The sequence below is a fragment of the Silene latifolia genome, chromosome Y (genome assembly GCF_048544455.1).
Source record: "Silene latifolia isolate original U9 population chromosome Y, ASM4854445v1, whole genome shotgun sequence".
NCBI lineage: Eukaryota > Viridiplantae > Streptophyta > Magnoliopsida > Caryophyllales > Caryophyllaceae > Silene > Silene latifolia.
Window position 1 is genome coordinate 383,461,057 of NC_133538.1, and position 13,299 is coordinate 383,474,355.

Below are 13,299 nucleotides of genomic sequence, written 5' to 3' on the forward strand. Positions count from 1 at the left end.
GTAACCAAGCTAACCAAGGGTTTGGCCACAGGTTTGTTCAAGGCTTTCAAGAGCAAGGGCAAGGATCCAACTTCAACAATCAAGGTCTTAAGGGGAACTACCAAGGGGGACACAATAACAACAACAATCAAGGTCCCAACACTCGAAATGATTATGGGTTCCATTTACCCTTAACTAACCAACCTTATCAAGAGCCCATGGGTGACACTTCCCAAAGAGAGATTTTAAGGATGATGAACAACATGCAAATACAACATAGCCAAGAGATGGTTACTTTGAAGATTGCTAATCAACAAGAAATGGCTAACCAAAGAAGTGCTAACCAATAAGAAATGAGGGAGATGGAGGCGCGAATGGCCTCTCATGCACTAGACAATCCTCATAGACCACCCAGTGGTTTGTTAGCCCAAGGGCAAAGCTCCAAAGATGCATATACTAACCACCAAGCATATGCGGTGGTCTTGAGAAGCGGAGTGGAACTTGAAGACCCCTACAAGCACCTTGAACTAGAGGTTAATATAGACCCTAAAAGAAAAATAATGGTTATGAATTTTGGAAGGGAAAGCCCACCAATGACACCATCGACAAAGATGAGTGAAGCAAAGAAAGGGAAGACAGCAAGTGAAGAATCTTTAAGTGGGGGAATGCAAGTAGGAAAGGGAGTTGATGGTTTAGTTGAAGACCTCCCATATGAGGAAGAGCTAGGTGAAGAGGCTACCGAAGAAGTACTCTTACAACCCTCCACAAAGGTAACAAGGAAATCAACCCTCTAAAGGTACTCTCCGATTCTCAAATTGTCACCAACATCTCCTACCCCCACTAGAGCTCTAAAGAGTAGGGAGAACTTCAAGTACGTCAAGTTTTGCGAAATGCTAGGAAAACTTGAAGTTACTCTACCCTTTACTGAAGTGATTTTGAACATGCCCACCTACACCAAATTTTTGAAAGAAATCATAACGGGAAAGAGAACCTTTAGTGACCACCAAACTATGGCTATGGAAGAGGCATGTAGTGCCATACTCCTAAACAAGATGCCAATTAAGCGTGGTGACCCGTGGAGCTTCTCTATTCCATGTGTAGTTGACAGTGTTCCGATTACTAGAGCTCTATGTGACCTAGGGGCAAGTGTGAGTGTTCTCCCCTTAAAGATTGCAAAGAATGTTGGTATTTATGATCTTATCCCAAAGAATATGACCCTTCAATTGGCGGATATATCCATCAAACACCCCTTGTGGATGCTTGAGGTTGTACCTGTAAAAGTTGGAAAATACTTAATTCCCACCGACTTTGTCGTCCTAGATATCCCCGAGGATAGCCACACCCCCATCATCCTTGGTAGGCCCTTCTTGGCTACCAAAGGAGTCTTGATAGACGTGAGAGATGGGTAGCTAACCTTTAGTATATTGGATGACATTGTTGAATTTAACCTTCCTAAGCTTGTGAAAGGTCCTAAGTTAGCCCGAATATGCACCATTGAAGCTATTGACAAAGTTGTTGAAGAAGTGGCTAAGGAAGAGTCGGAAAAAGAGGAAGCTTTCCAAATCTCTCTCCATGATGAAGAGATGAAAGAAGATCATGTGGTTGATGATGAACTCATGAATAAAGTGGAGGGATTGCTCCCTCTAAAAGTACAACTTAAGCCTTTACCTCCCTCACTCAGTTATGCCTTTCTTGGTGAGGGAGAGTCTTATCCCGTGATAATCAATACCAACCTTAGTGAGGCTCAAGAACAAAAACTTTTAAAAGTTTTGAAAACTCAAAAAAGCTCACTAAGGTATAGCATTGATGAAATCAAGGGATTGAGTCCAAACTTGTGCATGCATCAGATCATTTTAGAGGAAGGAAGTTAACCTAAGGTTGAAGGTCTAAGGAGAATAAACCCCAAAATGGCCGAAATCAAGGTTTTAAAGTTGCTACAAGCGGGGATTATTTACCAAATAACATATAGTAAGTGGGTGAGTCTCGTCCATGTAGTGCCCAAGAAAGGTGGGGTAACCATGGTAGAGCAAGAGGATGGGACTCACATACCTACTCGTCCGGTGACTATCGAAAACTAAATGCCGCCACCCTCAAGGACCACATCCCCATCCCCTTCATAGATCAAATGCTTAAAAGACTTGCGGGGCACGCTTACTATTGTTTTCTTAATGGCTACTCCGGATTTTTCCAAATCCCAATCCAACCGAAAGACCAAGAGAAAACGACGTTTACGAGCCCCATAGGAGTGTATACGTACCGGAGAATGCCCTTTGGGTTATGTAATGCACCCGACACCTTTCGAAGGTTTATGATGGTTATTTTCTCAGACTCCCTTGAGAAAAGTATGGAAGTCTTCATGGATGACTTTAGTGTCCATGGAGATTCTTTTGACCATGGCCTTGTAAATTTAACTAATGTTTTAAGGAAATGTGAAGAGCACAATTTGGTTTTAAATTGGGAAAAAAGCCACTTTATGGTGGAAGAGAGGAATGTACTCGGTCACATCATTTCTAAGAGGGGCATTGAGGTCGATGGGGCTAAAGTGGCGGCTATAGAAAACTTGTCACCCCCTTCAAATGTCAAGGGAGTGAGAAGTTTTCTTGGCCATGCCGGCTTTTATAGGCGGTTTATCAAAGACTTTTCAAAAATAGCCAAACCATTGACCTCATTTCTCCTCAAGGATGTGCTCTTTGAATTTAATGAACTTTGTCATGAGTCATTTCATAGATTGAAGAAAGCTTTGGTAACGGCTCCTATTATTTGAGCTCCGGATTGGAATCTACCAATTGAAATAATGTGTGATGCATCGGATTTTGTGGTGGGCGCGGTTTTAGGCCAAGTAGTTGACAAAAAGCACCATGTTATTGTAGCTACCTCATTTCTACACCTTCCGCCAACCACCTAGTGATGATTGGGCCGCATGTTTGATACGCGGAACGATTTATGACAGTCCGTAAGTTCATCGTCAAGTGATAGCTCAAACACTCGAGTCAACCCCTTGATCGTTATCTACGCACTGATACGGTCGTTTGACAGTAATTAGAGTTCATTTGGAGTCCGGTTCAAAAATTGCTTCATTTTCTAAAAACCGTTTAAATGCCGAGTCGGAATATTCCGAAATGTTCTAGAATTCTCTGGATATTTATTCCTAATTTAAAATTAATTTTTTAAGTAAATATCTACCGTAATATTGTGTTTATGGAATAAGGAAGTGTATATCTACCGAAATTCCATAATAAAATGCGGAATTCTTTCTTGCTGAGGAGGAAACCTCTGGGGAAATGATGCAGCAGGTGCTGCGCCTCTTCTCCAGCCCTCTTTTCGCCCTTTTCAGAATATTACGGTGATTTATTTCCAAATCCGTGTCATTCCTAAACTCTTCCATATGTTTAGTATAAATAGAGGCCTTCGGCCTCCATATTTGGCAAACGAGTGTTCCGCCCCTTCTTTCCCTCTCTTTGCATTATAGACTACGCTATTGCCTTTTGACGCCTACATGCTTAATCAATTGACCACGTAACCTCAGATCATTCTGAGTCCCAGTTACGTTGCATAGACCGACCGATTTTGTGACACCCTCATACTCCAAGTGCTTTTCCAGGACCACTTAAGGTATGAGAACGTCACCATCTCGGTTCCCCGAGGCAATGATAATCAAAAGACAATGAAGAAACATACTTTAATAGTAATAAAGTTTAAAGTGATTACATGCCAACTCCAAAACTTATAAAAAGAAATACAAGGTTCTCAAAACTGTCTACTATCAAAACTATAAAGTGTCTGACACAGCGGAATACTTCTAAACTGCATCGTGGTGACTCATCCCAGCTATCCCATACGCATCGTCTCATACCTGCTCAATAACTGCTCACCACCCCCGAATGGATCACCACAGTTTTTAAAACATTTAAACGGGGTCAGTACTGATTATATAAAACAAATGCCACAAAGAAACAATGTCACAAACAGCTCAAACAGCTCAAACAAATCCCCAGTCTCCATCTCTAATTTCCACACAACTGACGACACACTAAAGTGTGTAGCCCTGGCAGAGTACCCATCGCAACAGGTACTCCTCGCCGCCAGTGGGGGACCGCAGCCGTTCCCACCTAAGCCCCGCTCATCTCCATCGAGCGATAAACCCATGTTCATTAATGTGCACATCCCTTCTGTGGCAGGTTCCACAGAAGGCGAATGAAGGACGTGAAGCCACTCCCGCAAGTGACTCCACTCAGCAAGGGACGCACCCTGAAGATCACAGACAGATACAAACAAATCAACAACAGGAAATCAACAACCGTCTAACAACCAACAATACAATCAACCTTTTATCACAACAACAATCACCACATATTATGTAACTAATACTGAGTAGGAAAACCCTACCTGGAAAGCAAACACCAAAGACGGTCTTAGCAGCTAATCAGAATCTTTCCTCAACGAAACCTCCTCCTATAACATACATACATGCAATTACTTTCACATTCATATAAATCTCCCAAAAACCCCCAATAATACCCAATTAGGGTTTTAAATAAACTCAACGAAACCCAACTTAAGTTATACAAGGAACTTCCCCACGACACGACGATCGCAACGATGTAAAGAACAAGACAATCCGACGATCCTAACCCTTGGGATTTGCTAATAACGCGAAGAAGGAGAACAAGGTAACTCTTTTTCTCTCTTGAAAGGTTTTAGAAAAGTGAAAACTGATTAAGAAAGGTGACGGAATCCTTTTATACTAATCACGCGTTATTAACAAAACCCGACTAAAATAATCCGCAAGACTCACTTACTCGATCGAGTAAATAACTTACTCGATCGAGTGCCATACATACTCGATCGAGTACCCATCAGACAGACTACTGTTTCGTATAATTAAAAACATACTTACTCGACAGAGTAAGCCCCACTCGATAGAGTACCCATAGACATAGAAAACCGTAGTATCACAGTCTTCCCTCCTTAAAAAGAACTTCGTCCCCGAAGTTCAACCCATACTCAAAACAAACATACAAACTCGACCAAGACACAACATCGCAACTAAGAACTCAAAACGAAACCCCAACCTATAAAACATGAACTCTTAACACCAACTCCACCAGCTATGTCTACTTCCACAACATGACTCACGATAGCGTATCCACCACATTATAGCCTCTCTCGACACAAATTCCATACACTACCAACTACCATCCACATACGCCGCTAGCTCCGTTTCACTAACATATTATCCACTAGAAAATCCAATATCAAGACACTCATATCCAACAAATGGAATGTTACATTCTACCACCCTTAAAGGAACTTCGTCCTCGAAGTTTACTCACACTCATAACCTCATCATCCAACTGTCAACACTATCGAAATATTCTCACACTCCTAAACATCATACTACTACAAGCACGGCCATGACCTTTTAACAATATCAACCACAATACAAATCCATCCTTTATGCTACATCAACGCTCTATTTCCAATTATACTACAACATGCACAACCATCAAACTCTCTTTTATAGCATCCTACTCCTCTTAAGATAAACATTACGTCCTCGTAACTCACTAATATTAAATCCTTAGCTATATCTTCTCATTATCCTCATCACCACCGCATGTCAAAGATAGTCGCCTATAATCTAAACACTCACCATTCCTATATCTAAGGCTCTCTTACATAACAGTTCTCCTACCTCAATTCACTCGGCACGCCACCTAACCTATACCACAAAATCTTTAGCTTAACCAAAACTTCAACTGTTCCCTATTACCGCCAAAATGACATAGTCCTCTATACATGCACCTATCTCCATACTCATAACTTACGATCCACAATCATTACACACTCACACTAGATCCTCAAGTTCTTTTCTTTCATTACCGTAAAACTCATCCATAACTTAACATGATACTAATTTCTAACACCCTATACTCACTGTCCCAATAAAAGATTATGAATCACTTGCAGCTTTCAGATCAGTACAACACATGTTCCACCATTCACTTGCCATTACTATGTCTACCAATGCCTCATCTTAAATCAAAATCAAAATTACTGTAACAACTTCTCACAACTGTGTCCCATCAACAGAATATCGCTATAGCATGCCGGCAACAGAAACATACACAACTCTCTTCCATATCATACTCTACCGTGACACCCAAGCTGAAACTGGTAAGAAACATCAATAAACAAAACAACCATCTATATGTACAACCCGAAACTCATAGGAAGCAACATCAAACAAAACAACAATCTATGTATAACTGGTATGTACTTTCAAAACTCGAATCGTAATCATCCCGTCTACTCCACCACAACCAGTGACGGCATCGCAACACCGCCACCAACAGCCGCACCGCAGCGCGAAAATACTCGCATCACAATACGAAGTATCGTGCCCGGATCACCACCCGAGGCACAACAACCACATCGATAGACATCATAACCACATACAATTCCCATAAACACTGACTTAGTATAACTTTCCGGGCAAGAAAACTTACTCGCTCAAAACTACTTTACTAGATCCCAACACAACATATTATACGGAATAAACAGACAAGAAACTCATGAATATCATCCATACTTTTTCACGAAATAAACATATATCATGAATACACATACAACTATAACTAGCCATGCCAGATCACCCAAACTATCACTTTTGAACCTCATTCCATTAGTTTACTTTACCCAACATAAATCACAAAACATTCATTTAACAACTTTATAACTATCACACCCTATCATTTCTCGTGAGATCAGAACACACAAACATGTATACACGTCATAGACCCGTAATCACATCCAACTAGTCAATCCTGATCACGTAAGTGACCACCTGATAAAGGTTACCTTACGCCCGAGCTTAACTCGTATGCCCCTCATAACACATTCTCCCATTCGCATAACCATCCCCTCCTGCCAAATATAACCACACCATTAATACTCAACTACTGGTAACCGCCTCCTATAACCACATCATATACTTCCTCACAACCATGCACATCAATCGGGTCTCTACAAAATCAACCTCTTTAGAAAGGCTATCGTTCCTATTTATCATCGCCCTTACCCACTTGTGACAACACCTCAACACTACCACCGTTCGGACATCAAGCCTATTACACTCATCTCCAACATCACGGTTCTTTCCTATCTTTGGTTAACATTCCAAATAATGAACATCAAAACCACCAACAAAATTACCTCAACATTATTTCCAATTCCATCCTTAATTGTATCGTCACCCAACTAACCACCAAGATCTCATATCGTACAAATTCTTTTCCCGGCTTTTACTTTCCTTCATTCCTCGAAACTCATGATTAACATGCCGTCCTAAAACTCATATATAACCGTTAACTCATATCCTCATGATAGTATCATACATCTCGACGATTCCTTACTTTTATATCACATAACGGTCAACATTTTTATCAGCTTACTTTTTATCCTTCTTTTCTCTTTACACTCAACAATACCAATTAATAGTTCAACTCCTTATTACTTCTATCTAACTCTTTAGTGCTCCGGTTACCTTCTCATTGCTCCAAAACTCGAGTCCCATTATTTCATATCAGTATCATCTCACTCTTTCTTACCATGGATCTTCTCTTATCATGCTATCACTCACACTTATCACCAATCAGTCCAGACCATCTCATGCTATCACTCACACTTTTTTTTTGTTAACATCCCAAAACTCCATTCATTCCGTTAGTTGCCCAAGGAAATCACACATTAGTTTTACCTCTTGATAATACAAATTCCCAAATTCACTCACCATCTGCAAATCCACGTCGCGGCGTGTCTCCACTAAGTTCACTATATACCACTCTTTTCCATCCCTCTACAATGAACTATCATTACATACATTCTTAACCAACACAATCTAACTATCTCTCTTCATAATTCCTTACACACCTCAGGTTGCTACTATCCACATCCTTCCTTTCAATCTTTTCATTCTCACGTTCCTTAGACTCACATCATCCCTTGCCCACATTCACTTACTTTTACATTACTCAACACACAATCATATCACTCTTCTCATCTCACAAAACATGCTCCATGCCTCAATAAGCCTTAACAATCTTCCTTTTCTTTTTCCACTATCTATCACAACCACATGTAACTCATGTCCTCCCCACCAAACTCATATTCACCACAGGTGCCACACCTTACATCATAACATTGGGTAACTTACGCATCAGGACCAACACATATGTAAAACAACGCATAAAGAAGAAAAAGAACACCTTTGAATTAAACATAATATGCAACGAAGTCAAAAGATAACTATATGACCCAAAACAGGGGTCACTAGATCGAGTTCAGGCCACTCGATCGAGTAAGTGACTTACTCGATCGAGTAGGTGAAGGTCAGAGGCACGTAAAACAAATTACCAGGACTACTCGATCGAGTAAGGGCTACTCGATCGAGTAACAAGAGGTGCACTCGATCGAGTGAGGGCCACTCGATCGAGTACCCTACGCATTTCTGAGCACTGTCCAATTTTCGTAAAATGGTCATATCTCACTCGTTTCTTGGTCGTTTTGGGCATGTGACCTATCGTTAGAATTGTAAAAGAACAAGCTATCACCTACAATTAGAATCACATTAAAATCATTTATGCATCTCAAGTTATAATGGTTTAAAAACAACCTCTCTATAAACAGACAACATAACTAGTTGATTTTCTCTTTCAAACAACTTAAACATCAACAGGGTGAACAAAAGCGACACGATACTTGTAAAACCACCATCCCTAACCACATGTTACTACCTAACAAAACCAAACAATAACATCTATCATGCTCATATAACATTCAACTTATTAATCATGTACTATCCGCATGCTTTAACTTTATAACCTTTCGTAAATCAACACATACTTATACATTACAAATTCTATTCCCATGTTACTAATACAACTCTATTACAACTCCACTTCGTTACGTAAACATATTCTTAATTATGAAACGCATATTCTCATGCAATTGTCACTCCATCTTTTCCAATTAATTCATCCAACATGTGCATATGAAACAACAGTAAACAAATATATAACTTCATTATATGACTTTACGCAAACACAATATATGTATACGGCACAATATACCTATTCACATGTTCCTTATAATGCCAGATCATAAATCATCCATCATGCCATTCATATATCCAATCAACAACATATATAATCATATCATCATCTTCCTTCACTACACATCTCCTATCCTCCACATACATGCATCCACCGATTCATACAACTCATTACTATATGAAATAATAGCGCAAAAGGTAAACACATAGCGATCCCGACTCACATCCCATGGTGACCGGTTTAAAATTGTAGGGCGAGTTTGCGACTTTAGGGCGTCTCCTAAGTCTTTGTATTAGCTCCTACAACTTCTACCCGGGTTCATTTTAGTTTGACTCCCTATGTTCATTAGGTTCATTAGTTACAGGTTTCAAGATCATCGCTCTGATACCACTTTGTGACACCCCCATACTCCAAGTGCCTTACCAGGACCACTTAAGGTATGAGAACGTCACCATCTCGGTTCCCCGGGGCAATGATATCAAAAGACAATGAAGAAACATACTTTGATAGTAATAAAGTTTAAAGTGATTACATGCCAACTCCAAAACTGATAAAAAGAAATACAAGGTTCTCAAAACTATCTACTATCAAAAATATAAAGTGTCTGACACAGCGGAAGACTTCTAAACTACATCGTGGTGACTCATCCCAGCTATCCCATACGCATCGTCTCATACCTGCTCAATAACTGCTCACCACCCCCGAATGGTTAACTACAGTTTTTAAAACATTTAAACGGGGTCAGTACTGATTACATAAAACAAATGCCACAAAGAAACAATGTCACAAACAACTCAAACAAATCCCTTGTCTCCATCGCCAATCTCTACACAACTGACTACACACTAAAGTGTGTAGCCCTGCTAGAGTACCCATCGCAACAGGTACTCCTCGCCGCTAGTGGGGGACCACAGCCGTTCCCACCTAAGCCCCGCTCATCTCCATCGAGCGATAAACCCATATTCATTAATGTACACATTCCTTCTGTGGTGGGTTCCACAGAAGGCGAATCAAGGGCGTGAAGCCACTCCCGCAGGTGACTCCACTCAACCAGGGACGCACCCCGAAGATCACAGACAGATACAAACCAATCAACAACATAAAATCAACAACCGTAAAAAAACCAACAATACAATCAACCTTTTATCACAACAACAATCACCACATATTATGTAACTAATACTGAGTAGGGAAACCCTACCTGGAAAGCAAACACCATGCTTCCAAAGCGATAACATCCACCTTATACCAAATGATCAAGATCCCTCAAGATAGCAAGATAGTGACGATCACTTCGTCACCTATCAAGGTCGTAATAGAGAAAATGTCAAACAAGCAAGTAGTTACAGATCCAGTGCATGAGCTTGGAGGATTTCAAATCATAAACCTTATAGAGAGAGAGCTGGCTCCCTTGTACTTCAACCCATACTCCAACTTAGTGGTCAACCACATACTCAAATAAATCCCAGGGATACTTCCCAGGAATGCCATTAAACCCTATCAAAAAGAGTACCTTTAGATCAGTTAAGGAAGTTAACTCCCAAAAGATACCACTAGGCTTGGGGTACAAGCCTACAAAGGCCAAAACCCTTGAAATGCTTACTCAAGTTCAGAATTGCAAAAGTAAGGGAGTCCAAATGCAACCCTATCTCCCTACACTAAATGGGTACTTCATCAGGGAAAGGGATTGGGAATATTTTCAAGGATTTCCCGAACCTTGGTGGTACAGAGGCATTCAACTAGCTGGAATCGAGGTCTTCCACAATTGCTACTTCATTCCTCCAGGAACGGTTCATACCGTCAAAACTCGTCAAACACCTTGTCTCGACAAACAGGCTGTTAGCCTTCTATTTGGAGAGGATCGATTCATCAAGGCCGCGCAGGATAAGATCATTACCATGATACTTTAAGATGACCATTTCAACCCTACAGCACTAATCACTGACACCAGCTCAAATTACCAGAAAGGATGGAGAAAGTCGATCAAAAGGACCAACAATTAGGGAAAACTCTTCAAGTCACTACTGGAGAAGGAGAGATGTTTAAAGGAGAACCCGAAGACGATGAATTCGAGTCAGAGTTGGAATCAGAGCCGGAGTCGGAATCTAAGTCTAGAGAAGTCGCTAGAGACTCTCCTCCTGTCGCCACTCCCTACCCTTTTGTTTCTCCTAGCATAGTATCACCTAGTAATAATAGCTTGGGGAATGTCCCAGCAACTGTCCCTTTACCGCCACTGACTACTGCGCAGATGGCTTCTTTGTTTCAGGTATTTTCTAACATTAATATGAATAAATATGATTATGCTTACTCATTGTGTTATTCTGAATGCAATTTTGTTTACGATGATAATGAGGATGATCCTGACCCATACTTAATCGAATTACCTCCCTATATAATTAAAGAAATACTAGAAGAAGGGGAAGGGGCACCAGTTATAGAAAACACCAAACCTATCAACGTAGGAACGAAATTAGAGCCCCAAGAACTTAGGATAGGGACGACCCTAGACCCAACTGAAAGGGACAATTTTATCGACATCCTACACGAGTTCAAAGACGTCTTCGCTTGGTCTTACAAGGACATGCGAGAGATCGACAAGGATATTACAGAGCATCGCATTCCAATTAAGCGAGGTTTCAAACCTGTGAAACAGAAGCTTCGTCGGATGAGGACAGAGTGGGCTCTTAAGATTAAAGAAGAAGTCGACAAGCGATTCAAAGCCGAATTCATCAAAGTTTCTAAGTATTCAGACTGGGTGGCTAATATAGTCCCCATACCCAAAAAGGATGGGTGAATCCGAGTTTGTGTTGATTTAAGAGACTTGAACAAAGCGAGTCCAAAAGACGACTTCCCTCTACCACACATCGATATATGGGTAGATAATACATCAGATCACGCGTTGTTATCTTTCACGGATGGGTATGCAGGGTATAACCAAATCAAAATGGCCAAAGAAGATATGCACCAGACAGCCTTCATCACTCAGTGGGGCACATACTGTTATACTGTTAAGCCAGGGGCTACGTACCAACGCACTGCGACTACTTTGCTACATGACATGATGCATAAATAGGTGGAGGTGTACGTGGACGATATGATCATCAAATCTAAGGATAGAAAAGGGTACATCGCTAACCTTCGCAAATTCTTCCTCAGATTGCGCAAGTACAACATGATGCTCAATTCTCAGAAATTTGCATTCGGAGTAATGTCAAGCAAGTTTCTGGGATACGTTGTCAGCAAGAGGGAGATAGAAACTAATCCATCCAAGATCAAGGCCTTAATCGAGATGCCACAACCCCAAACAGAAAAAGAGGTTATAGGATTCCTGGGCAAAGTGCAGTACATAAGTCGATTCATATCGAAACTCACTATGATCTACGAACCTATCTTCAAAAAGCTCAAGAAAACGGGCCATACCATATGGGACGAAGACTGTCAAAAGGCATTTGACAGGATAAAGAAGATATTAGCAAAGCCATCATTGCTGATGCCTCCCCAACAAGATCAACCTCTTGGTTTATATCTTACGGTTACCGAAACAGCCATGGTTGCTATGCTCGCACAGACTGTTGGAAAAGAAGAAAGAGCTATCTACTACCTTAATAAGAAGTTCTAAGAGTACAAAAGTAAGTACACACCTCTCGAGAAGACATGCCTCGCTCTTGTGTGGGCAACAAAGAAGCTACGCCATTATATGCTTACCTACTCGGTCAAAGTGTATTCTAAAATGGATCCCGTCAAATACCTCTTCGAGAAACCCGTCCTCAATGGACGCTTGGCAAGATGGACCTTAATGCTCTCAGAGTTCGATCTCAAATACGTACCTTTGAAAGTCATAAAGGGACGCGCCGTAGCTGAATTCTTCGCGAATAATCCTATCAATGATACGCAAGCAATAAACATGTGGTCGTTTCCAGATGAGGATATTTTACAAACCAGTATGGATTCTTGGGATCTTTACTTTGATGGGGCATCCAATTTGAGAGGATTTGGAATAGGAGTGTTGCTCATTTCTCCTGAAGGCGAGCATACACCACTTTCTGTCAAACTCAACTTCGAGGTGACAAATAATGCAGTAGAGTTTGAAGCTTGCCTCTTTGGTCTACAAGCAGCAGTGAGTTTAGGCATGAATAACCTTCGAGTTCACGGGGACTCATCTTTAATCATTAACCAAATCACTAGATCCTGGAAAATCCGAAGTGAA